The sequence below is a fragment of the Hemiscyllium ocellatum genome, unplaced genomic scaffold (genome assembly GCF_020745735.1).
Source record: "Hemiscyllium ocellatum isolate sHemOce1 unplaced genomic scaffold, sHemOce1.pat.X.cur. scaffold_2083_pat_ctg1, whole genome shotgun sequence".
NCBI lineage: Eukaryota > Metazoa > Chordata > Chondrichthyes > Orectolobiformes > Hemiscylliidae > Hemiscyllium > Hemiscyllium ocellatum.
The window spans coordinates 2,309-30,161 of record NW_026867966.1 but is presented as its reverse complement, the minus strand read 5'-3'; the positions used below and the strand labels follow the sequence as shown (position 1 = coordinate 30,161).

At 45.8% G+C, this 27,853-nt stretch overlaps 1 long non-coding RNA gene across 3 annotated transcripts in view; it reads right to left on the bottom strand.

The window, feature by feature from the left end:
* The window catches only part of LOC132811098 (uncharacterized), a 67,927-nt gene extending 40,305 nt beyond the window's left edge, over window positions 1–27,622 (bottom strand). For all 3 annotated transcript variants that reach the window (XR_009643175.1, XR_009643174.1, XR_009643176.1), the window contains exons 1-2: window positions 27,518–27,622; window positions 22,397–22,503 (exon numbers count right to left, since the gene is read on the bottom strand). This is a non-coding gene — a long non-coding RNA (uncharacterized LOC132811098). The remainder of the gene's footprint in view (window positions 1–22,396; window positions 22,504–27,517) is intronic.
* Between the last annotated feature and the right edge of the window lie 231 nt (window positions 27,623–27,853).

Below are 27,853 nucleotides of genomic sequence, written 5' to 3'. Positions count from 1 at the left end.
TCTTACGGTAATAACTGGAAAGCTGAATCCAAAACTCACCACCTTCACCAAAGGAGATTTTGGAAAAAGCAGGATAGTCAGGTGGATTAGCGTTCCAAACTTAGATAGTGAGGAAGCAAGTGGGAGATAATGATTTTGCAATTTTAAACTGAGGGGAGACAGTGATTTATGGTTTTTAGACTGTGTAGTACATTCACACCGTCCAGAATACTCTGTTGTGAATATCTATCCTATACTTTACTACATATCTAAGGTCTTTGACAATGAAACGCAAAGTACCCAGGAAACTTCGCCTCACCTCGTAATCTGATAAAAGACTTCTGATAAATCTGGTTGAACTTAGAACACAGCTGGAAAGCTGGAAGATTAGATCCAATCCCAAGATCCTGTGCTTAAACAAAGGAGACTACAATAGGGTGAGACAGGAGCTGGCTAATGTAGACTGGAAGCAAAGACTTTAGGGTGGGAAAGTTGACGGACAGTGGGGGAATACCAAAGCAATTTTTCGAAGTGCTCAGAAAAAGTATAATCTGCCATGAGTGGCTCAGGAAATAAGGGAGTCTATCAAATTGAAATAGAAGGCAAACAAATTGGCAACGACCACGAAGAAACTAGGAGAAGAGAAAAAAACTTTAACAATCAACAGAAAGCTAGATGGGACTGGGGGAGAAAAGTGATGAGTAGCTATCCTCAGGGCCAGAATAGCAGTTTACACTGCTAGAGGGGAACCTATTGTGTGGGGAACATATGGCCTCTGTAATTGTAACTGTGACCATAGAGATAATCCTGATCAAGTTAAAAATCACAGCACACTCCAAAAGCTTGTACTTCCAAATAAACCTGTTGGATTATAACCTGGTGATGTGTGATTTATAACTTTGTCTACCCCATCCCAACACCGGCTCCTCCATATCAGAATCCTGATAGGCAACCCCACTGAAACTGAAGTGCCTGTCAGATACTTGAGGGAGCCACAGGGGTGTGGGGGGAGGGGTGTATGTTTTAACCACAAATGCTAAACTGAACTAGACTTTCTAACTGACCGTTGCCATGGAGAAAATACTGAGAGACAGTCTCTATTCAAAGTCCCAAACCACAAAGGTATAAGAATGGGAGACGTACACCGGACAGATGGGGAGTTACCTGATGCGGCCTGGAGGTGTTTTGCATGTACACTATCCAAGTAACTGCCATGTCTCATCAATAAAGACTCAAAGAAGACCTCGCAGGGTTCTGTACCTAGTTATTGCTATCCAGCAGGGTTCAGGAATATGAGTACACAGCAGTCAGTCTTCACAGTGGAGGATACGAAGAACATGCCAGTAATTGATAAGGAGACTGAGGAAGGGGAGGACCTAGAAATAACCATTATCATGAAAGTGTTAGAGCTGGGCAAGCTAATGGAGCTAAATGTACACAAGTCTCATTACCCTGATGGAATACATCCCAGGATACCAACAGTGTTAGTGGGAGAAATAGCATCCTGCAGCAGAGACAGGCCCTTTGGCCCAAACTGGCCCATGCTGACCAGAATGTCCATCCACACTAACCCCATTTCCCTGCACTTGGCTCATCTGCTTCTGACCCTTTCCTATCCATGTATTTGTCCAAATGTCTTTTACCTGTTATGAGAGTGTACCCACCACAACCACTTCCACTGGCAGCTCATTCCATATACATACCACCCTCTGTGTAAAACAGTTGCCCCTCAGCTTCCCTTTTATTCTTTCCCCTCTAACCTTCAACTGATGCCCTCCAGTCCTTGATTCCCTGGGAAAAAACACAGTGCATTCACCTTATCCATGCCCCTCATGTTCTTATACACTTCTAGAACAGTCCCCCTTCAGTTTCCTCTGCTCTAAACAAAAAAATCCTAGCTTGTCCAACCTCTCCCTATAACTCAAACCCCTGACAACATCCTTGTAAATTGTTCTGCACTTTTTACACTTTAATAACTGAAACCTACACTGCATTCAGCACATTTCCAGTGTTTCCCCACGGCGCTGGAACCAACGTGAGAATGCCAATGGATTACAATCCTTTTCAACAATCCCATTTTCATAGTATTCCCATGGTGCAGGTATCCTTGTGTCTTTCTGGTTGTATGGTTAATTAAAGACTTGTCCTTCTGCAAAGCAAAGCTGTGGCTTAATTGTTCCTGGGAAACATGCCATGATTTTTCAGATTTTCAAAAACAAAATGAAGTCATTCTCCCCAGTCACCACACTAACATGGACTTGGCTGTGTCTCAGTATTTTTCCAGTCACATTGAGATTTGGAATATTTGCCCACGGACAGAATACACACCTTTCCTTCCACATGAAAAGGCCAATGAATATTCAGACCGGCACGGATCAAGTAACTATCAGATCTGAACATGAAGTTCAATTTGAATTTCTCATCTGCAAATCCACCCTTTCAGTATCCTACATCTGAGAAAACAACTCACCACATTAATACAGGATGGATCTTTATAAGACAATTATAGTATTAAATTGTAGTTTCATGTTCCCAAAGTTTTAACTCTCAGTCTAACAATTTCTTTCTTCTGTGAACTGAAATCCACACCAACCTCCCCACTCCTTCCCTCCACACCCAGTTCTCTCACACTCTCTCCTCTCTTTGAATTCAGTTTCCTAGCTCTTGTCTGCGGACTAAGAACCAAATCAATGAGTCTGGCTCTGAGTCCGGGGGGGTAGGCGGGGGTGTTGTTCGGAAACCCTCGGACGACAACCATCCTGCATACCCTGCATACACCTGTTTCCTGCACACTCTGGCCAAAACCCGTCTTACTAAAATGAACCGAATTAGAGCTCTAATTGCAGGCCCATCCTTGTCCCTTTCCATAAAAACCCTGAATCTTCACAAAAGAGTTCTGATAACTTTCTACAAAATGCTGCCCCACTGATAGCCTGATCACATGGCAGGGGGGCCAGGAAAGGGGCCATTCCCCTGGGTCCTGCTCCCAGAGGGAGGAAGCTGCCAATGACAGATTAATCCGTCACACCCACAGCCTCCCTCCCTGGCACTGACCCGTACTGTGCATACTCCCACAATTGGCCAGCACTGTGCCCGTACACTGGCCTCCCCTCCTACAGCACGTGCTCCCGATCATACAGGAGTCCGGGTGATTGACAGCAGCTGCTGCCCAATATATCAGAATCCCTCCAGTATGGAAACTGGCCCTTCGGCCAAACAAGTCCATACCGACCCTCCAAACAGTAACTTACACAGACCCATTCCCCTACCCTATATTTACCCCTGACTAATGTAACTAATACGAGGGGCAATTTAGAATGGCCAATTCACCTGTCCTGCCCATCTTTGGATTGGGGGAGGAAACTGGAGCACCCGGAGGAAACCCGCTCAGACATGGGGAGAATGCATAAACTCTGGGTTTGGCCGGAATCAAAACCGGGTACCTGGTGCTGTGAGGCAGCAATGCGAACCACTGAGTCGTCTCCATAGATGGGAAGGGGTGGGGCTGGAGAACTGGGGTAATGAGATTGTAAACAATGAATGAATGTGGAGGACACTGGGGATGGACAGGTCAGTGAGGGACAGGATCAATGCAGCAGCAGGAGGGGATCCTGGACAAACTGAGCAATGGGAGAGTCTGACAGGAGAGAAACTACAGGAAGGTTCTGTTTGGAGGCTGAGGCAGGGACAGCTGGGAGACAGTATGGCCTGGTGGCTTGGGCAGGTTTTCTGATCATCCTCTTCAAAGATGCTGTTCCTCAACTCTGAGCTCAATCCTCCTGGTCTAGAGGTAAGGACACTGCCACCATTTCCTCGTGGGCAAAACCTGTGTTGGCGATATTAACAAGACTCAACACACAGTCACTAACAAAATGCTGGCGTACTTGAACTTCATCCCGAATATTAACACCTATAACTGGGCAACGCAGACCCCGATGTACAGAGTTAAATCCTGGATATTAATAACAGCTTTGTGCATGGGAAATCATGTCTCATAAATCTGACTCAGTTTTTTTGAACAAGGAACAAAGAAGATTGCTGAGGTCAGAGCATGGACTTCAGTATGGCGTTTGACAAGGTTCCTCACGGGAGACTGGTCAGCAAGGTTAGATCGTATGGAGGACAGAACTGGCCCGAAGGTAGAAGGCAGAGGGTGCTTTACAGGCTGGAGGCCTGTGACCAGTGGAGTGTCACAAGGATCGGTGCTGGATCCACTATGTTTTATCATTTATATCCATGATTTGGATGTGAACATAAGAGGTATTGTAAATAAGTTTGCGGATGACACCAAAATGGGAGGTGTGGTAGACAGGGAAAAAGATTACCTCAGAGTACAAGAGGATCTGGATCAGCTGGGTGATGGGCTGAGGGGTTCAGTTTAGAAAAATGCGAGCTGCTGCATTTTGGAAAAGCAAACTTTAGCAGGACTTACAGTTAATAGTAAGTTCCTGGAGAGTGCTGCTCAACAAAGAGTCCTTGGAGCGCAGGTTCATAGTTCCTTGAAAGTAGAGTAGCAAGTAGATAGATTAGTGATGGTGGCAGTTGGTCTGCTTGCCTTTATTGGTCAGAGCATTGAGTACAAGGGTTGGGAGGTCATATTGCGGCTGTACAGGACATTGATTCAGCAACTTTTGTAATATTCCTTGCAATTCTGGTCTCCTTCCGATCAGATGGATGTTCGCAAACTTGAAAGGGGTCAGAAAAGAATTATAGGATGCTGCCAGGGCTGGATAGGCTGTTTTCCCTGGAGCATCAGAGGCTGAACGGTGAGCGGAAAGAGACTATTAAAATCAGGCCGGGCATAGATAGGGTAAATAGAGAAGATATTTTCCCTGCGGTGGGGGGAATACAGAACTCGGGGACTGGGAGGGGGTGGGTGGAGGGAGAGAGAGGGTGGGTGGATCGAGAGTGGTGGGACAGAAATGGTTGAGGATAGAAAGTGAGATTAGAGAGGAGGGGAACAGACGGGGGGAACAGAGGGGGTGACTGACGGTTGGGGGGGGGACCGACAGAGAGGGGGAACGGACCGAGGGGGGTGCAACCGACGTGGGGGCGGGGGAAGATGGGTGTGCGACTGACGGGGGAGCGACTGACAGAGAGGGGGAAAGACTGAGGGCGCAACAGACCGACAGATAGGGGGACAGAACGATTGGGGGGGGGCGACAGGGGTGGTGGTGACCAACAAAGGGCTGACTGATAGAGAGGGGGGAGCAGACAGAGTGGGAGGAGACAGGGGAACAGAGAGGGGGGAAGATGGAGAGTTATTTTATAGATCTACAACTCAACCCTGTTCCTGTTTTCTCCTCCTCAGCTTAATTCCGTCTGAACGTCACAGAACAACTGCATAGTTTCTGGAAAGTGAGTTTCAGGGAGATCAGGTGCTGAGCGTGGCATTTGGAACATGCTGATCAATAAATGGACTCTAGTTCGATTCCATTGTCTGTGTGGTGTTTGCACATTCTCCCTGTGTCTCTGCGTGGGCTGCCTCTGGGTGCTCTTAATTCCCTCCCACAAATCCAAAATCATGCAGGTTAGCTGGATTAGCTTTAGGGAATGGTAGGTTAGGGTGGAATGCTGTTCCGATGGTTGGTATGGTCTCTTGGGCCAAAAGTCCTGCTTCCACACTGTAGGGATTCTGTCACTGAGTATAGGGGTTAGGAGGTCACGTTGTGGCTGAGTAGGGCATTGGTGAGGCCAGTGTTAGAATACTGCATTCAATTGTAGTCTCCCTGATTTCAGAAAGATGTTACCAGAATAGGACTCAACCTCTTAATAGCAGGTTCTTGCAGTGTGGGTTGATAGTTCCTTGGAAGTGTGGTTGAGGTAGACAGGTCAGTGAAGGTGGTGTTTGGTATGCTAGCTGTTATTGGGCAGTGCATTGAGTATAGGAGTTGGGAGATCAGGTTTCGGTTGCACAGTTTATTGGCTTGGCCACTTTTGAAATGCCCAGACTGCTTTCAATTCCAGTTTCCCTGCTAGAGGAAAGATGTTGGGAAATTTGCAAGAGTTCAGAAAAGTTTTACGAGGGTGTTGCCAGTATTGGAACATTTGAATCATAGGGAGAGGCTGAATAGGCTGAGGCTATTTCCCTGCAGCACTGGACACTTTAGGTGGCTTTATCGAACTTTATAAAATTATGAGGAGCAATGATAGGGTGACTAGTCATGGTTTCTTTTTTTCCCCCAGAGTAGGGGAGTCCAAACGAATAATGTGATTTTTTTTCCCAAAGGTGGAAATGACAAATTCTAGAGGAGAGGGTGAAAGTTTAAAGGATATGAAAACCGAAACAACTGCAGATGCTGTAAACCAGGAAGAGAATCAGAAGTTTCTGGAAAAGCTCAGCAGGTCTAGCAGCATCTGTGAAAAGAAATTAGAGTTAATGTATGTGAGGAAGGGTGACCAGACCAGACACTTTAACTGATTTGTCTTCCCAGATGCTGCACGACCTGCTCAGCGTTTCCAACAAATCTGTGCAAGTTTAAAGGGAGTTGTGTCAGACAAGTGTCTTGTACAGAAGTTGATAAGTGACTAGAATGTATTCTCCTGGGAGATGGGGAAGGCAGAAACAATCACAATTTAACAGGCATTCGGACAGACACATAAGCAGGCATAGGTTATCAGGGATATGGATCATGTACAGGCAGATGGAATTAGTTTAGAATGGCATCATGACCTGCACAGACACGGTGGGCTGATTATTCTGATGCTGTAACTGTTATGTTTTCCAGGGGGTAGAATGTTTTTTGAAGTAACAAAAATGATTGATGAGAGCAGACTGGTCGACATGATCAACGTGGACTTTAGTAAGGCATTCGGCAAGCTTTCTCATGGGAGACTGGTTAGCAAGGTTAGATCGCATGGAATAAAGCAGAAACCAGCTATCTGAGTACAGAACTGGCTCAAAGGTAGAAGACAGAGAGTGGTGGTGGAGGGATGTTTTTCAGACTGGAGGCCTGTGGAGTGTCACAGGGACTGGTGTGTATCCACTATTTTTCATCATTTATATCAATGATTTGGATGTAAACATAGGAGGTATTAGTAATTTTGCAGATGACGCCAAAATTGGAGGTTTAGTGGACAGTGAAAAAGATGACCAAGGCTGTAATGTTTCCTGCAGGTGTCACCATTTCAGATGCTGCCCGACCTGCTGGGGATCTCCAGCACTTCTTGGGTTTGTTGCAGATTCCCACCATTTTGCTGAAGCACTGGAGACAGAGAGCTGTACAGCTCCAGATTTTGTTGACTCTGATTCCTGGGATGGCAGGACTGATGGATGAAGAGGGACTCAATCCTCGTTTAATCCTCCTTTCCTTTGGTTTTCGGAGCCGCTGACGACATCACTAATATTCTACCTCCCACTCTCTGTCCTGAATCTGACCCATCTAACCTGACACTTTAGCTCCCACCCCCCTGCCAGACTAGTTAATACCTCACCAATGGAACTGGCAATAGCGCCCCCCCCCCCCCTCCCCAGGAGATTTGACCCAGCTCTGCCCAGGGGTAACCGGTCAGGCTGGTACAGTTCCCACCTAACCCAGAAACGCTCCCAATGCCTGAAGAATCTAAACCCTTCCATGGTACACCATTTCTCCAGCCACATATCCGGCTGATCTACCCTCTTATTCCTGCTCTCACTAGCACATGGCACTGGGAGCAAGTCTGACATCATTTCATTTCAGGAGCTGCATTATAATGTGTCCCTGCTCTCCCAATATCCAGCTTTCAAACACTCATCCCTTTGTTTCATGCTGTCGTTGGTATTGATGTGTTCTCCAACCACGGGCTGTTTACCCTCCAGCTCCAGAATGTCCTGTAGCTGCACCATGATATCGCGGATCCTATCACCAGGGAGATAACATACCATCCTGGATTCATGGCTGTGGCCATAGAAGTGCCTGTCTGTATCACTGACTATTGAATCCCCTGTCACTCTCTTTCTTCCCGTTCTGGGCAGCAGAGCTATCTACGGTGTCATGAACCTGGCTGTTGCTGATTGCCTCTGAGACCAACACATACGCACACACCCACACGAATCCCAAGCGGTATACAGTATCTGTTTGGGAAGGGAATAACCACTGGGAACTCCTGCACTTCCTTCCTGAGCCTTTTACTTGATCTGATGGTCCCCCATTCCCTTTCTGCCTGTGTAACCCTCACCTGCAGTGTGACTAACTCACTGAACATGCTGTCCATAACATTCTCAGTATTGCAGATGCTCCACAGTGAGTCCACTCACAGCTCCAGGTCTGAAAAGCAGTTTCCCAGTAGCTGCTGATGGGCACATTTCCTGCACACACAGCCTGTCAGGGACACTGGAAACATCCCTAATTTTCCCACATTGTACAAGAGGTGAACACCATGGGTCTGAGGTCTCCTGTCACACAGGCTCTCTAGATTCAGCTAGTTACTCCCATTTAGAGAATTTAAATGAGCGAGCAATCTTCCTACCCTTCAAACATTGTAATCAAAATCCCGTATTCTTTACTTAAGTTGATACGTTATACCTTAAAAACTGTTACAAAATTTCCACAGGTATCGCTTACAAACTGGCTGTTACCTTTGGGACCATGTGAATTTCTGAATGGGCTGAAACAAAACGGAGTTTCAGCTTCACATTCTCCCTGTCCCACCTCGCTCTGTTTACACCCAACTCCAAAATACTCATTGAGCCAAGCAGCCCTCAGTGCAGCCCTGTCATTTTCATTGTCTGCTCACCCCTACACTGCCCTCAGCCTCCTGTACTGTTCCAATACATCTCAATGGGAGCTCAGGAAAAGCATCTCATCTTTCAATTCAATCCTTTGTAGCCCCAGAGTCAACATGGACCTCAGCAGTTTCTGGGTGAACAGACAGTTGTTAGAATCTGGAACATTCCACCTAAAACGGTACTGGAATTTGTGTTTATAAGGAGCTGCAGGGAATTGAAAATAAGGAGTTTACAGGTTAGCATCATGAAGTGGGTGATTGGGACTAAATCTGACAGTCCCTACAAAGAGACGAAGTGCAATCTGGACAAATCTATGCTCCCCCTCAGACCAAAACAGACTCTGAGCTTCCAGTTGCCTGCCACTTTAACACACGAGCCTGTTCCCTGGCCAACATCTGTCTCATTCTTAATGCAGTGTTCCAGGGAAGCTTGATGCAGAACACTCCAGAACATACCAAATGGCCCTGTATTTCAAGGACAGCAATTTCCCCTCCCATGTGGTCAACAATACCCTTCAGTGTATCTCCACCACTTCCTGCACCTCTGCTCTTGAACCCCACCCCTCCAACCGCAGCAAGGATAGAACCCCCAAGTCCTCGCTTTTCAGCCAGATACAACACATCATCCTCTGCCATTTCCACCACCGACAATCAGACCCCACCAACAGAGATATCTTTCCCTCCACACCCCTTTCAGCATTCCTCAGAGACCATTCCCTGTGACTTCCGCATTAGATCCATGCTCCCCACCAACCCATCCTCCACTCCCAACACCTTTGCCTGCCATTGCAAGAGGTGTAAATCCTGTGCCCACACCTTCCCCTCACCTCCATCCAAGACACCAGAGGTCCCTTCCACATCCAGCAGAGATTTTCCTGTACATTGAATAACCTCATCTATTGTGTTCATTGCTCTCTACAATGGGGAGACAGGACGCCAACTTGCAGAATGTTTCAGGGAACCTTTCTGGGAGACGTGCACCAATCAACCCCACTGTCCTGTGGTCAACCATTTCTACAACCCACCCTCTCACTCTGCCAAGGACATGCATGTCCTGGGCCACCTCCACCACAAAATCCTAGCTACATGACTCCTGGAGCAAGAATACCTCATCTTCTACCTTGGGACCCTTTAAGTACAGAATCAATGTTTCATCATTTCCCCTCCCCCCACCATATCCCAGATCCAGCCCTCCAACTCAGCACCACCCTCTTGAACAGTCCCACCTGTCCATCTTCCTTCTTAATTACCCACTCCACCCTCTCACCATTACCCTCCACCAGCATCTTCCTATCGCCTTCCCAACTACCTTCTCGCCAGCCCCACACACACATCCTATTATCTGTCAACCCTCTTCCCCACTCAGAATCCTGCTGAAGGGCTCAGGCCCAATATGTCAATTCTCCTGCTCCTTGGATACTGTCTGACCGGCTGTACTTCTCCTGCGCCAAACTTTAACGTAAGCTGGAAGAACAAACCTCATTTTGTACTTGGGGGACCCTTCAGGCCTCTGACCTTAAAACTGAATTCATTAATTTTAGGTCCTAAGTCTCCCACGTCCTTGCGCCCTAGTGCCCCACCCCACACACCAGGCCTTGTTATTACATAGCCTGCCATTACACATTACCTATGGTTAGTCACTAACAGTCTCCATTAACATCTATTCACTCTCCCCAGCCAGATCATTATTCATTCCTTTGTCCAATTGCTGCTATATCTCTTTTTGGACTATATCACCACCTATCATTTACTCCTTAACCCCTACCTTCTGCATATAAACTGACATTTTTTCTCAGTGACATCAGTTCTGAGGAAGGGTCAGCGGATCCAAAATGTTAACTCTGATTTCTCTTCACAGATGCTGCCAGACCTGCTGAGCTTTTCCAGTACCTTCTGGTTGTTGTTTCTGATTTAAGCATCCACAGTTCTTTTGGTTTTCATTTACTGGGAGTTTCTAATTCAGGTCTAGCAGCCTACATCATGAGTTGATAAACCCTCCCAGTCCACACTAACTCCATTTCTCTCCCACTCCCTTCACACTCACTGGGTCTCTTCCCAACCCCTGCCCAGTGACACTGCACGTGCACAGCTCATGGTCACATGCTGGCCTGTTGGCAACACCCCTCATTCACTCCCATTGGCTGGAGGATTACATCTAGTCTCCTATTGTTCTGAAGCTGCCGTCAATCAGCCAGGCCCCATTGTGACATGAGTGGTGGGATCCTCCCAGGAGTGTGGGAGGCTGAGGGGTAACCTCATAGAGAGGTTTATAAAATCATGGGAGGCATTGATGAGATAAATAGACAAGGTCTTTTCCCTGGGGTGGGGGAGTCCAGAACTAGAGAGCATAGGTTTAAGGTGAGAGGGGAAAGATATAAAAGGGACCCAAGAGACTACTTTTTTCATGTAGAGATGGTGCGTGTATGGAAGCTACTGTCAGGGGAAGTGGTGGCAGCTAGTACAGTTACACCATTTGAAAGGCATCTGGATGTGTATGAATAGGAAGGGTGTAGAGGCATATGAGCCAACTGCTGCTATATCGTACTAGATTAGGATAGGATATCTGGTCGGCACGGACGAGTTCGACTGAAGGGTCTGTTTCCGTGCTGTATATGTCTGTGGCTCTGCCCTGGGATGAGCTTCATCATTCACAGTGAATGGGGCAGTATCACAGAGCACAGGGGTTGGGGGCTATTCAGCCCATTGCGGCTATACTCTCTCCCTCTGGACATGCTGCCAATCTGCCCTTCCTCCCCTCCCATTTACCCGTAGCACTCCAAATTTATCCTCAAATAGTTAAATTCCGAGATGTACAGCACAGAAACAGACCATTCAATCCAACTCATCCATGCCACCCATTTATCCCAAATTAATCTTGTCCCATTTGCCAGCACTTTGCCCATATCCTTCTAAACTTTTCTTAATCACGTACCCAGTCAGATGCCTTTCAAATGTTGTAATTGTACCAGCCTCCACACTTCCTCTGGCAGCTCATTCCATATTCAGCTTGAAAACATTGCCCCTAAGATCCCTTTAAAATCTCTTGCCTCACACCTTAGGCTTGTGCCCTCTAGTTTTGTACTCACTTAACCTTGGGAAAAGACCCTGGTTGTTCACCCTATCCATGTCCTTCACGATTTTATGTACCTCGAAGGTCATCTCTCAGCATCCAATGATCCAGGGAAAACAGCCCCAGCCTATTCAGCCTCTCCCTATAGCTCAAATCCTCAACCCTGGCAACACTTTTGCACATCTTTTCAGAATCCTTTCATGTTCTGTAATATCACTCCTACAGCAGGGAGACCAGGACTGAAAGCAGAATTCCAGATGTGGCTGAATCAATGTCCTGTAGAGCTGCAAAACAATGTCCCAACTCCAATACTCAATGCACTGACCAAGTACACCAAACGCCTCCTTCACTACCCTGCCTATCCATGATTCCACTTTCAAAGAACTATCAACCTGCACCTCAAGGTCTCTTTGTTCAACAACACTCCCCAGGACCTTCCCATTAAATGTATAAGTCCTGCCCTGATTTGTTTTTTCAAAATGCAGCACCTCACATTTATCTGAATTCACTCCACCTGCCACTCCCCAGCCCATTTGATTGAAGTCCCATTGTACTCTGAGGTAACCTTCTTCCCGATCCACTTCCTCCAGATCCAATTTGGTGTCTATGTAAAGTCACTAAGCATAGGAATAATTGATATAAATGATGAAAAGCAGTGAACCCTGCACCGATCCTTACACCATATTGCTCATCACAGGCTTCCAGTCCGAAAGGCAACCCTTCACCACTACCCTCTGTCTCCAACCTTACAGCCAATTTTATATCCAAATAGCTAGTTCTTCCACCTTGAATGTCTTTCTGAAGTCCAAGTTAGTGATTTCCATACACAAAGCCATGCTGACTGTCCCTAATCATTTCTTACCTTTCCAATTACATCTAAATCCTATCCCTGAGAAGCCCTTCCAACAACTTACCTGACTCCAGGCTCACCAGTGTATTGTTCCCTGACTTTTCCTCATCACCTTTCTCAAATAATGGCGCCAGTCTTCCAGCACCTCGGTGATACAAATATCTCAGCGAGGGACCCAACTATCACTTCCCTAGCTTCCCACAAAGTTCTGGGATTCACCTGATCATGTATCAGGGATTTATCAATCTTGATGCATTATACAAGTTCCAGTGCCTCATAACTTATATGGACACTTGTCAAGTTATCCCTATTTATTTCTCCAAACTCTCTCACTTCCATATCCTCCTTCAGTAAAAGCGGACATGAAATACGCAGATAGTATCTCTCCTGCCTCCTGCAGATCCATAGACAATTTTGTTGATCTTTGAGGGTCCCTATTCTCTGCCTGGTTACTCTTTTGTCCTTAGTGTATTTCTAGAATCTCTTTGGATTTTCCCCAAACCCATTTCACAAAGCTCTCTCGTCCCCTTTTTGCCCTCTTAGTTTCCCTCGAGTATACTCCTACTGCCCCTATATACCTCTAGGTATTCACACAAACCCAGCTGTCTGGACTTGCCATATCCCTCCTTCATTTTCTTGACCAGAGCCACAATTCCTCTTGACAGCAGCATTCCTCACACCTCCTAGCCTCGGCCTTAACAGGAACATACTGTCTATATACTCATTGTCGCAGGCCTATGGGGGCAATGGCAGATGAAGACAGAGAAACAATCAATCATTCTCAGTAAAGAGGCAGTGCTGGGAAAGATACCAGCCGAAAGGTAGATGGGTCTCCTGGCCGTGATGGAATGCATCCCCGGGGACTGTAAGGAATGGCAGTGGGTAAATAGCAAATACACTCGTGATAATTCACTAAAATTTGCTGACTCTGGGACGGTTCTAACAGATTGGAAAGCTGCAAATGTGATGCCAATATTTTAAAATGGACGTGTCAGCATAACTTCCGTAGTGGGGGAAATGTCTGATCTCTCAAGAAAGAAATAGTGAGCTATGTGGATAGAAATTGTCTCATCGAGCAGACACAGCATGGATTCATGAAAAGTGGACGACACTAAGATGAGTGGTAGAGCAATGTGTGCAGAGGCCACTGTCAGTCTGCACAGGGATACAGAGAGGTTAATTGAGTGGTTAAGGGTCTGGCAGATGGAGGACAATGTTGGGATATGTGAGGTCATCCATTTTGGTCGGACTAACAACAAACTGGATGATGAAATGGTGAAAACATGCAGCAGGCTGCTGTGCAGAGGGAGCTGGGTGTCCTTGTGCATGAATCACAGGAAGTTGGTTTGCAGGTACAGCAGGTAATTAAGGCAGTGAAGGGAATATTGTCCTTCATTGCTAGAGGGATGGTTATGCTGCAGCTGTACAGGGGGCTGGGGAGGCCACACCTGGAGTACTGTGTACAGGTTTTCGTCCCCTACTTCAGGAAGGATGTAATGGCGCTGGAGGGGGTGCAGAGCAGGGTCACTAGTTTGAGTCTGGAGTTGAAAGGGTTGCCTTCTGAGCAGAGATTGACAAAACTGGCATGATCCTCATTGGAATTTAGAATAATGGGAGATTGTATAGGAAAAATATAAAATTATGAAAGGAGTAGATAAGATAGAAGCAGGGAGGTCATTTCCACTGTGGACTGGACAAACTATGGTGCATAGCGACAAAATAAGGGGGTATCAGATTTAGGACTGAGTTCAGGAGAAACTTCTTCAGCTAAAGGGTTGTGAATCTGTGGAATTCCCAGCTGATTGAAACAGTTGAGACTTTCATCTTGAATGTCTTTAGGTCAAAATGTAGATTTACGAACAGGAAAGGAATTAAAGGTTATGGGAGAGAGCAGTAAAGTGGAGCTGAGATCAGCCCTGATCTTATTGAATGGCAGAGCAGGCTGGAGGGGCCAGATGGCCTCCTCCTGCTCCTATTCCTTATGTTACGTTCCCACTTTTCAGCCGTCCCTTTACCTGGGAATAGCAAAGAAGTATTGAAAGATTTTATCTTGTTCAATCACAATGCACCTTTATCCAATTTAGAACAGCAACTTTTAGATCTGGTCTATTCTTTTTTGGAACTATTTTAAAACTATTATAATTATCAGAGAATCCAGACAGTGGGGAAGCAGGTCATTCAGCCCATCACATCCGCACTGACCCTCAGAGACTCCCACCCTACCCATGTAATGCTGCCTTTCCCATGGATAATCCACCCAACCTGCACATCCCTGAACACTGTGGGTAATTCAGCCTGGATAATCCACCAACCTGCACATCCCTGAACACTGTGGGTAATTCAGCCTGGATAATCCACACAACCTGCACATCCCTGAACACTGTGGGTAATTCAGCCTGGATAATCCACCCATCCTCCACATCCCTGAACACTGTGGGTAATTCAGCCTGGATAATCCACCTAACCTGCACATCTTTACATAGTGGGAGGAAACCAGAGCAATCAGATGAAACACACGCAGATATTAACAATAAGGTGATCAATCCTTTCTTATTTCCCAGTTCCGTCCAAATAATTTCACTGAACTTACTCCCATGAATATCGTCCCCAAGCACAACTCTAATGCTATCCCTAACCAAAAACACCACTCGTCCTCCTCTCTTGTCCCCCTTTCTATCCTTCCTATAGCATCTATACCCTGGAACATACAGCTGCCAGTCACATCCATCCCTGAGTCATATTTCTATAATACCGATGATATCCCAGTCCCATGTTCAAACCATAACCTGAGCTCATCTGCCTTCCCTGTCAGGCCTCTTGCATTGAAGTAAATGCAGTGTAACTGCTCGGTTCTACCGCGTTCTGCCTTGACTGTTTGATTTCTGAACTGTACCAGCCTCAGACTTACCTCCTTTCTCACTATCTCTTTAGGTTTACCCCCACTCCCTCACTGGTTTAATGCCTCCCGAGTAGTACTAGCAAATCTCCCTGCCTGGATATTAGTCACCTTCCAATTCAGGGACAATCCATCCTTCTTATTCAAGTCACTTCTACTCCAGAGGAGAATTCAATGACCAAAAGATGTGAATCCTTCTGCCCTACACCAGATCTTTAGCCAATCATTCATCTCCTCCATCCTGCTATTCCTACTCTCACTAGCATGTAGCATTGGGAGTAATTCAGATATTACGACCGAGTATCTACTTTTTTATATTCCAGGCTAATTTGCTATATTCTCTCATCAGGACCTATCTTTTTCTCTTCCTGTGTCATTGGTACCAATGTCCAATGACCTCCCACTGGTTATTCTACCCTTTAAAGAATATTCTGCCACCAATCTTTTCTGAACCTTTCAAGTTCCACAACATCCTTCTGATAGGTGGAGAACAGAATTGCACTCAATATTGTAAGAGTGGCCAAACCAATGTCCTGTACAGCCACAACATGACTGCCCAACTCCTGTACTCACTGCTCTGACCAATAATGTAAATCATACCAATCACCTTCACTATCCTATCCACCTGCGACTCTACTTTCAAGGAATTATGAACCTGCACTGTAAGGAAACTTTGCTCAGTAACACTCCCTCGGACCTGACCATTAAGTCTATCAGTCCTGCTAGGCTTTGCTTTTCCAAAAAGCAGCACCTCACATTTATCTAAATTAAACTCCATCTGCCACTCCTCAGCCCATTTCCCCATCTGATCAAGATCCCATTGAAACCTGAGTTACCCTTCTTCACTGCCCACTACACCTCCAATTTTGGTGTCACCTGGAAACTTACTAACAATACCTCCTATGTTCACATCCAAATCATTTATGTAAATGATGAGAAGTAGTGGACCCAGCACCGACCCTTGTGGCACTCCAGTGGTCACAGTCCTCCAGTCCGAAAAACAACCTTCTACCACCACCCTCTGTCTTCTACCTTTGAGGCAGTTCTATATTCCAAATGGCTAGTTCTCCTGGTATGGTGAGATCTCATCTTGCTAACTAGTCTTCCATGGCGAACCTTGTCGAACGCCTTACTGAAGTCCATATAGATCCCATCTACCGCTCTGCCCTCAAAAATCCACTTTCTTACTTCTTCATAAAACAGCTCAGTCAAGTAAGTGACATGATTTCCCGCACACAAAGCCATGCTGACTATCCCTAATCAGTCCTTGCTTTTCCAAATACATGCAAATCCAGTCCCTCAGGGTTCCCTCCAACAACTTGTCTGGCACCAACATCAGGCTCACAGGTCTGTAGTTCCCGGGCTTGTCCAAACCGCCTTCATTAAACAGTATCATCATATTAACCAACCCCCAGTCTTCTGGCACCTCAGCTGTGACTATCGCTGATACAAAAATCTCAGCAAGGGGCCCAGCAATCACTTCCCTAGCTTCCTACAGAATTTTAGGACACACCTGATGAAATCCTGGGCATTTATCCACCTTTCTGCGTTCCAAGACATCCAGTACCACCTTCGCTGTAATATGGACATTTTTCAAGGTGTCACCATCGATTTCCAACATTCTATATCTTCCATATCCTTCTCCACAGTAAATGCTGATGCAAAATACTTGTTTAGTATCCCCTCCCCACCCCATCGCCTGCAGATCCACACACAGGCTGCCTTGCTGATCCTTGAGGAGCCCTATTCTGTCTCTAGTAACCCATTTGCTCTTAATGTATTTATAAAAACCCTTTGGATTGTCCTTACCCTATTCGCCAAAACTGTGTCCTGTCCCCTTTTTGCCTTACTGATTTTCCTCTTAAGTATACTTCTATTGCCTTTATACTAGAAGGATGTTCTGGATTGGAATAAATGCCAAATATTTCATCTTGATAAAAGGGCAGGACTTACACTGATTAAAAGTCGGGCCTTGCATAGTGATATAGAACAAAGAGACCTCGGGGTTCAGATCTTTGCAGTTTATGTCACATGTAGACAGGGTTGTTCAGAAGATGTACAGCACACTTGCCTTCATTGCTCACACCTTTGAGTATAGGAGTTGGGACATTACATTGAGGTTGTACAGGATGTTGGTGAGGCCTCTTCTGGAATACTGTGCTCAGTTCAGGTTGTGCTGTTATAGGACAGATGTTATTAAGTCGGAGCGGGTTCAGAAGAGATTTACCAGGATGTTGATGGGAATGGATGCTTTCGGTTATAAGGAGAGGCTAGGTAGGCTGGGACTTCTTTCACTGGGGTGTAGGAGGCTGAGGGGTGACCTTATTGGAGGTTTATAAAATCCTGAAGAGTATAGGTAATGTGAACAGCAGGTGCCCTTTCCAGGAGGGGGCGCGATTCAAGAGTGGGTGAGAAAAGGAAGACCCTAAAAAGACGTTCCGGATTTTACTTTTTGTTTTTGTACAGAGAGTGATTCACATGTGGAATAAACTAGCAGAGGACGTGGTAGCTGTGAATACAATTACAATTTAAGGGTGGCACAGTGGCTCAATGGTTAGCACTGCTGCCAGGGACACAGGTTCAATTCCTGCATTGGGTGGCTGTCCATGCGGAGTTTGGATATGCTTCCCCGTGTCAGCGTGAGTTCCTCCAGGTGCTCCCGTTTCTTCCCACAAGCCACAGATGTACAGGGTAGGTGAACTGGCAGTCCTCAATTGCCCATAGTGTTCAGGGATGATTGGGTTTAGTGAATTAGTAAGGGGTAAATGTAGAGTAAAACGGTAGGGGAATGGGATTCTAAGAGGAAAAAGCATTTGGACCTGTATATCGATAGGGAATGCTTGGATGGATTTGGACTAAGTGGAGGTAGATGCGATTAGTTCAGTTCGAATTTATGGTTGACACGGACTGGTTGGAACACAGGGTGTGTGTCAGTGCTGTATAACGTTCTGGCTCTATCGCTCGTTATCTCTGTAAATTCCTCTATGCTCGGAACTCTCCGTCAATGCCACCTCATCCAGTCTTACAACTCTTCCTTATCTCGATAATTCCTCTCCAGCCTCAAAACTCAAAAAAGTCTATCAGAAATATCTCTATCTCTGTAACATCCTCAATCCTCAGAATCCTCTCCAACTTTCATCTCCTCCAGCTTCATTACTCTCCCTATCTCTAATCCCCTCCAGTCTCTCAAAGCTCTGCTATATGTGCCTTTTTTATTTCCAGCCTTCAGGATTCCCAATGTTTATTTCTCACTTGATGACGGCCCTTTCCGATTCTGTGCTGAGCTTCTGAATTCTTCCTTAAACCTCTCAATCTCCTTTTCCTCCCAAAACATCGGCCAATCATCTGTCATCTACTCTAGTATCACCCTTTCTGACCTGAAGTCCAATGGAGCCTGTCATATTCCTATAATAAACATCTTAGCGGTCTACAGAACAGAAAAAGGCTCTGGTAGTACATCGGGTCTGTGACAAAGAAAACTACCACCTAACTGTCCTCATCTATTTTCCAATAATTGTGGAAAAGTCTCATCTATCATGGCATTGCAAGTGCACACTAAATACATCTCAAATGCTACCGGGATTTCTGTGTCTCCCACCCTTACAGACAGTGAGGTTCAATGCAACTGTTGCTCGATGATGACATCACCCACAGGAACACAGAGCAGCTGGGTCTGTGCAAACCAGAGATCACCCACACATTGGGAAGGATGGCAGGGTCCCTGAGAGGGGGCACAGGAGATTTACCAGGATGGTACAAGGAATGGGGGATTTTAGTTGCAGAGACATGGGTGTTGTTAATACATATCAAGAATATCCATCTACAATAGATGGACACTTGTTCTCAACCTCTCCCCTTGCCTGGGCTGTGGTAACCTTCAGGTTAAACCCACCACCAGACATTTCTCCCTAATGAGACAGCAGCCCTATGGTCTGGTCAGACAATGCTGACTACCTTTTACACAGTGATGCCACTGTACCCTGGGGATGGGGAGAGGGAACGCTGAAGGTGGTGGATGGGACACCACTCAGGCACAGTGCTTTGTCCTGGAGGATGTTCACTTTAATATTGTTGGTGTCTGCACTGATGCAGGCAAGTGGAGAATGTTCCAACACAATCCTGATGTGTGCCTTATAGGGAGCAAACAGACATTGGGGAATCAGGGGTTTGGGGAAACAGATTGTTCTCCTTGTAGCAGAGGAAATTGCGGGTGCCCTGTGACAGAGGGGTTTACAGATTTAGAATAATCCACCTTACACTCATGAGTTCATCAGAAAAGGATTACAGGACACATATTGAAGACTTGGGGGAGATCTACTGAGAGTGTGGGGTGATTCAAAAGAGGACATTTATGCAGCAAATGGGAATGAGCTGGAATACAATACTCACACACAATGTGAATATCCAGCTCCTGATGAATTGAGTAATTTTGTCACAGTTTGGCGTTACAATTACTGAGATTACCATCTGAATGTCCACCTGTAATACACGTTTATAAAACTGTCACTGTCAGTTCATTTAAGAAACTCTCACCACCCCCTCCTCCTGGCCCAGGATGACTGGACACATTACCCCTTGTGGGGGTCAGCAGTTAGTTCAGGGGGAAATCTGTATGGGTTTCTGTGAGTTTCCACACTGGGTCTTCATGTGACTGAACAGGGCAGATCTTTGACACATGGGACACAATGTTTCAAGAGTCAGTGCGATGTGGAGAGCAGGATGTGTGCTTCCTTTTCTTTCCTTCCGTGCTGCTGCTGTGCCTCATCAATTAGACAGGGGGGGGGGTGAAAGGCTCATGCAGCTCGATGGGCAAGTTGTCTCCATTCTGACCCATGAGCAGCAAGCTCCTCCCAGTCATTCCAAAGAGTCTCTCTGAAAAGGTAACAACTGCTTCCCACTGCCCAGTGCTTCCAGGAAATGTTTAGAAGAATGAGCGGGGAAATCTCTGAGAAAAGGCAGAACGGTAAAGTTCCAAAAGGATTATAAACAGTTTACAGAGAGGGATTCATTGGAGAAGTGGGCAACAAGTTAGCAAATGGAGCATAATTTGGGAAATTGTGAAGTTGCTCATTTTGGAGGAGATAATAAAAGAACAGAGTGCTATGTAAATGGTGGAAACTGTCGAAAGCTGCACCACAAAGGGACCAGGGGTAATTGCGTAGGAAACACAGTTACAACAGGGAATCAGGATCGGGAATGGAACGTTGTTTCTTATTACAAGGAGTTTTCAGTGTAAGTGTTTGGAGTATATACCTGAGAGTAACTTTACAAAGTGCGAGTGAGACCACATCTGGAGTAATGACAGAAGTTTTGGTCCCTTTATTTAAGGGAATACATAATTTCATCCGAGGCATTTCAGAAAAGATTAACTGGGATGATCCCTGGCTTGTAGGGATTATCTTTTAAGAAAAGGCTGAAAATGTTGGGACTCTACTCACTGGATTTGGGAAGAATGAGAGGTGATCTCATTGTAACATGCAGGATTCTTAAGGAGTTTGACAGGGTAAATACTGAGAGGATGTTTCCCATCATGAGGGATCTGGAATCAGATACTCGGATAGTCACGGAATCAAGGGTTCTGTTTTAGATTCGTCAAGTTTAAGGCAACATCAACACGGGTCAGGGGTTTCAGTAGCAATGGAGCTGGGGTGAAGGGGGGGGGGAAGCAACGTTTTAGAGATTGGAATTCCTGGTGTTTGTGATTGTGTAGATACCTGATCAGAAGGTCACCTTGGGGTTACAGATATGAGAGCAATATTGTGAAGAGTGTAGTTCTGCCTCAGACAGTTCCCAGGGAGAGGGAGGGGCTCAGCAGTAAGGGAAAGGAATTTGTAATAGCAACTGAAGGCAATGGGTTTAACCATTTCAATGTTCCGTTGCAGGAAATTGCAGCCAATCGCGTAGTGGGAGTGTGATGAGCAGTTTGATAACTGAGTAATGGAGAGGGATGATGGGGAGGGAGAGCTAGGCATTGTCAGTGTACATGTGAACCCTCAGACGGTGCTTTTGGACGATGTCACCTCCTGACAGTATGTGGGTGAGAAACAGGAGGGACCAAGAATCGATCCTTGAGGGACACCACATACAAGGAATTTAGAAAGGAATGGGAGAGTGGGGATGGAGTAGGTTTTTCCAACAACGGTGAGGTCAAAATATTACTTCGTAGCAGAATGGGAGAGAAGGACATAACCAGAAAAGACAGACAGACAGAACAAGGAACAATACCTGTGATTTGGTGAGGGGAGGGAGGTGGGGGTGATGTGGAGGAAGAGCCCAACTCCAAAAACACACTTTCTTCATTGGTGACATCACCCAACTCCACCCTAGTCTCAGCTCATTTACTGAATGCAGGGATGGACGAGTATTTATCTCCAGACTTAATTATCCAAACACTCTTGGCCAGCCTCCCACATTCAACTTACATGTAATCTCAAGAGTATCTTAAACCCTCCTGCCCAAGTGCTCACTTGTACCAAAACTAGTTGATCCATCGAAAGGCTCCTATTTACAGGCAACAATTTAAAATTCTCACCCTGTGAACATCCCTGTCTCCCTGCACCACACACCCTGCAAGACCTTGACAACTCATTTGTGTTTATTCATTGCTTCACCTGTCTGGCTGTTCTACTGTTGCCAAGGCAACACTGTCTGGAATTCCCACCTGAACCCTCTCAGACCTGCTTTCCTCTTTTAAGGTGTTCTCGAAAACCTGCTCATTTGGCAATGCTTTTGATCACTTGACCTAGTATCTCAATCTGTGGCCTTATGCCAGAATTTTTCAATAGTATTTCTGTGAAATTATAAACATGATTAAAAAAAACAAACTGTTGCTGATTTGCACATACATTGTCAACTCTTCAATATTGCTGAGTGAATAATCTATAACAGCACTTACCCAACCACATTGTGGGAGCACCTTCACCACACGAATTGCAGCTGGACAGGGAAATCAAACATCACCCTCTCCACAGGCAATGGGGCTTTGGCACTGATCACTGGGATCTGTGGAGGGAGAAACACAGTTGCTATTTCAGGGAGTGCAAAATGCATTATAAGGAGGGAAAATGGGGCAGAATTTGGGATTTTCAAATTTGTGATTCACAATGTGCACTAAGTTCTGTAAAACCTCTCATGCCATACCATGAAAATTTCCTTCTCTTTCTGGTCTATGTCTTTCCTTTCCCCTGCCCTGCACCTTCACACATCTCCAATGCCTTGGCCACAACAACACTGTGCTGTCAGTGAAGTTTATCACGTGGTTGAGTATTGTCCCGCCCCTCATTCACTCCGATTGGTTGAAGGACCAACTGGCACATCCTGGTCCTCCAGCCCCGTCCCCCCACTCTTATTGGTCCTGCGCTGACATCAATAATCCGAGGCCCATTGTGGGCTGGAGCATGCTCAGTGCTTCCTGCTTTTGCTGCTGTTCATCAGGTATAAGAGAGAGAGAGGGCTCATCCCTGTTTCTCCTGATGTCAGACAATAACAACAACTACCTGCATTGTATGGAGCCTTTCACATTGACAAATCTCCTAAAATGCTTCACGGATGATGGAAACGTTGATTAAAGAGAACGATTTTTAGATACATCTTTAAGGCGGACAGAGGGGGTTAGGGAGGATATTCCAAAGGTTTGTGTCCTCAGCAGCTCCAATCGTGCAGTGATATAGGTGGGCAACAGCTTACAATGGAGACAGTTAGTGGCTAACCACAGGTTAACAACCTCATGTCGTAGCCACCTCATGTCACAGCCTGTCATTACACACTACCTATGGTTAGCCACTAATAGTCTCCATTAACAGCTAGTCACCCTCCCCCAGTCAGATCGTTATCCACTCCTTTATCCAACCGCTCTTCTCACTCTATCCCCACCTTTACTCCTTTTATCTTGCCCCCATCCCCCCACACTATCTTCTGCACATAAACGGACTTTTTTTTCTCAGTAACATCTGTTCTGTGGAAGGGACACCGGATCTGAAACGTTAACTCTGATTTCTCGTCACAGATGCTGCCAGACCTGCTGAGCTTCTCCAGACCCTCCTGGTTGTTGTTTCTGATTTACAGCATCTGCAGTTCTTTTGGTTTTAATTTACCGGAGTTTGTAATTCAGGTCCAACAGCCTCTGTCCCAGTCCCTGCTGTCTCTCCCACCCCCACCCAGTGACACTGCACCTGCACAGCTCATGGACAGGTGTCGTCTTGCTGGCCACACCCCTCATTCACTCCCATTGGCTGCAGGACCACACAGACTCTCCTCCTATTGGTCTGGAGCTGCCGTTAATCAAGCCGGCGCCGATTGAGAGGTGAGCTCCTCCCTCTCTCTGCCTGGGATGAGCTTCATCATTCACAGTGAATGGGGCAGTATCACAGAGCACAGGGGCTGGGGGCTATTCAGCCCATTGGAGCTGTCCTCTCTCCCTCTGTAGATGGTGCAAATCTGTCCCAACTACCCCCAAATCTTTCCTTAAAAAGTAAAATTCCAAGTCTGTTTCAAATACCTGCTGAATCTGTGTCGTTCAGACTGTTCCAGATGCTCAGAACTTACTGAGTAAAATAGTGTTCACATTTTCACCTTGTATTATTTGCCAATTACTTGAAAGTAGTTACTAAAAATTGTGACAGGGTTAACAATTCCTCTCTCTCTTTGCAAATTCAAGACCTTGGAACAAAATCGGCACCAGGTCAAAATCACTGCTTCACCTTCTCAGCTCCAAGGATAATTATCTGTGCTTCAGCTAGCTCTGCACAAAAGAGAGGAATGCATCTTAATTTATTAAGATCAAAGAAACAGACCTCCGTCCAATTCGTCCGTGCCAACAAGGAATCCTAAACTAATGAATTCCCATTTACCATCTATTGGCCTGTATCCATCAAAACCCTTCCTATTCATGTACCCAATTGGAAGCCTTTAAATGTTGTGATTTTATCAGCCTCCACTACTTCATCTGGTAGCCCCTCCCATACACACACCACACTCAGCTTGAAAATGTTGCCAGTTCGATCCCTTTTAAATCTTTGCCCTCTCAACTTAAACCCATGTGCTCTAGTTTTGGACCCACCTAACCTGAGGAAAAAGGATGCCAGCTGCTCACCTTATCCACGCGCCTCGTGATTTTATAAATCTCAATGAAGTCACCTCTCAGTCTTTGACTCTCCAGAGAAAATAGCCCCAGCCTATTCAGCCCCTCCCTGTAGCCCAAATCCTCCAATCCTGGTAACGTTTTTGTAAATCTTGTCCAAACCTTTTCAAATTTCACAACATCCTTCCAGAACAGGGAAATTCAAACTGAAAACAGAATTCCAGAAGTGGCTTAATCAACGTCCTGTCCAGCCACAATATGACGTCCCAGCTTCTGTATTCAATGCATTGACCATTAACGGAGAGCGTTAATGGAGTCCCATTTGCCAGCGGTTCACCCTTATCCCTCTAAAACCTCCCTCTTCAAGTACCCAGTCAGACGCCTTTTAAATGCTGCAATTGTACTAGCCTCCACCCCTTCCTCTGGCAGCTCATTCCATACTTGCAATGCCCTCAACTTAAACACGATACCCCTTAAATCCCCTTTAAATCTTTTCCCTCTCACCTTAAGCCTGTACCCTCTCGTTCTGGAGCCACCGAACTTGGGAAAAAGTCCCTGACTGCTCACCTTATCCATGCCCTTCATGACTTTATAAGATCACCTCTCAGCCTCCAAATCTCCAGGGAAAATAGTCCCAGCCTATTCAGCCTTTCCCAATAGCTCAAATCGTCCAACCCCAGGAAAGTCCTTGCAAATGTTTTCTGAACCCTTTCAAGTTTCTCAACATTATTCCAAGAACAGGGAGATTGGAACTGAAAACAGAATTCCAGAAGGGCCTTCATCAGTGCCCTGTCCAGCTACAATATGACATCACAACAGCTGCATTCAATGCATTGACCAATAACGGGGAGCGTACCAAATGCTGCATTCACTCCCCTGCCTACCTGTGACTCTACTTTCAGGGAACTATGAACCTGCACTCCAAGGTCCCATTGTTCAGCAATGTTCCCCAGGACTTTACCATTAAGTGCATAAGTCCTGCCCTGATTTGCCTTTCCAAAATATAACAGCTCACATTTATCTAATTTGAACTCAGTCTGCAATTCCTTGCTCCAATGGCCCATCTGATCAAGATCCTGTTGTATTCTGAACTAACCTTCTTCACTGTCCACTACACCTCCAATTTTGGTGTCTTCTGTAAACCTACTGACCATATCTCATATATTCACATCCAAGTCATTTATTAAGGGCCCAATATCCATCCCTGCAGCACACTGCTGCTCACAGGCCTCCAGTCCGCAAAGCAACCCTCCATCATCATCCTCTGTCTCCTACATTCAAGGTAGTTTTGTAATGGCTTGCTCTCCCTGCATTCCATGTGATCTAACCCTGCTAACCAGTCTGCTTTGTGGAACCTTGTTGAATGTCCATATAAACAACATTCACCGCCTGGCTTAATCAATTTTCTTTGTCACTTCAAAACACTCACTCAAGTTAGTGAGACCCAATTGTGCATGTACAAAGCCACAGTGACTCTCCCTGATCATTCCTTACCTTTCCAAATAGATGGATATCCTGTCCATTCGAACAACTTGCCTGCCTGACTTCAGGCTCACTGTTCTCTTGTTCCATGGCCTCTCCTTACCACCTTTTTAAAATAATGGCACCCACCTCACCTGTCACTATCAAGGATACAAATATCACAGGAGAGGCCCAACAATCACTTCCCTAGATTTCCGGAAAGTTCCAGGATACACCTGATCAGGTTCCACGGCTTTATCCACCTTGATGCGATATAAGACATCCAGTCCCACCTCCTCTGTAACATGGACACTTTTCAAGTTATCACTGTTTATTTCTCCAAACTCTCGAGCTTCCATATACTTCTCCAGTAAAAATGACGTGAAATATTTGCATATATTTCACACCCTCTGTGATTCCATAGACAGCCTTGTTGACCTTTAAGCGGTCCTATTCTCTGGTCCAGTTAATCTTTTGTCTGTGATATATTTGTTTAATCTCTTTGGATTCTATTCCAGGACATCCCAGAAAGGCCTACTTCAAGGACCGTAACTTTCCTCCGACTTGATCAACAATGCCCTCCAACACATACCCTCCACTTCCCGCACCTCCACCTTTACCCCACCCCTCCAGCCACAATAAAGAATACAGCCCTGCGGGCTTCATCTTCCACCCCACTAATCTCCAGATACAGCGCATTAACCTCTTATTTCTGCTACCTAAAGTCAGACCCCACCATAGACATATTTCCCTCCCCACCGCTATCTGCGTTCCACAGAGACCATTCCCTCTGCACCTCCCTTGTTAGGTCCACACCCTCCCACCAACACATGCTCCACACCTTTGACCTTCCCTTACCGCCACGGGAAATGTAAAACGTTCAGCCACACGTCACTGAGCTCTGTCCAGGACCTCAAAACGATCTTTTCACATCAGGCAGAGATTTGCCTGCACATCCCAAAACCTCATATACTGCATCTGGACACTATGGGAAATTTAACATGGTTCATCCAACTAACCTACACATCTTTGGACTGTAGGAGTAAATTTGAATATCCGAAGGAAACCCTCACAAACACTGGGGAGAATGTGCCAACTCCAACACAGACAGTTGCCTGAGGCTGGTATCAAACCCAGGTCTCTGTTGCTGAGGAAGCAGCGCTAACCACTGAGCCACAATACTGTGGGATCTTTGGTGCTGATGTGCTGCCCCACTGATACCTCAGTCACTCACCCTGCCTCATTTCCTAAGAGGCAGTGATGATGGAGTGAAATTATCACTAGACAATTAATCCAGAGACCCAGATAACGTTCTGGGGACCTGGGTTTGAATCCCATCACGGCAGATTTTGGAACGTGAATTCAATAAATATCTGGAAAAAATAATCTAGTGACGACAAGGAATCCATTGTCAATTGTTGAAAAAACCCATGTGGTTCACTCATGACCTTTAGGGAAGGAAAATGCCATCCTTACCTGGTCTGGTCTGCATGGGACTCCAGACCTATAGCAACGTGGTTGATTCTTAACTGCCCACTGGGTAAACGCAGCAATAAATGCTGGCCGAGCCAGTGACAGCCTCATCCTGTGAATGAATAAAGGAAACAGGTCAGGTTTTGTTCCTTCTCTAGTAGGTACATCCTACAAACTCAATCTGAAATGTTCTCGTACACACTGAACAAATACCTTTCCATCCAAGCCCTTAACACTACAGCACTCCGAGGCCATGTTGGTAAAGTTAAAACCCTTATCATTGCATCCATATTATTCTTACAGATAACTGAGGTCTCCTGGTAAAATTGTGTCTCAATT